Source organism: Pteropus vampyrus, unplaced genomic scaffold, assembly GCF_000151845.1.
Source record: "Pteropus vampyrus isolate Shadow unplaced genomic scaffold, Pvam_2.0 Scaffold4975, whole genome shotgun sequence".
NCBI classification, from domain to species: domain Eukaryota; kingdom Metazoa; phylum Chordata; class Mammalia; order Chiroptera; family Pteropodidae; genus Pteropus; species Pteropus vampyrus.
Genome location: NW_011893756.1, coordinates 5,267 through 5,610, shown reverse-complemented (window position 1 = coordinate 5,610; position 344 = coordinate 5,267).

Here is a 344-nt window from a genome sequence, read left to right as displayed (position 1 = left end):
TCATGGTGAGCTATTTCCTGTTTTCTGTACAAATGAACTCTCTTTATTTTTATCAACCCCCATGAAGTGTTGGGGAGCAGAGGGGGTGAGGGGGGAAAAGGGAAGGAGAGTTTAATAGAAATGATTGTCAAAAAAATTAAAGCTCTCCCTTAGGTTGTTTTCCCCATTGGTCTGGTTGGTGAGCCTAGAGCTGCCCCTGAGTTTACCGACTTGTGAAGTGCAGCAGGCCAGAGGTGAACATCTAGTTCAAGAACCTAACTTAGAATCTAATCTGACAAGCGCAGCTGGTGATTCTCAGCCCAGACTGCACCGTTGAGTCACCTGGGGCCCCACCTTCTGTCACA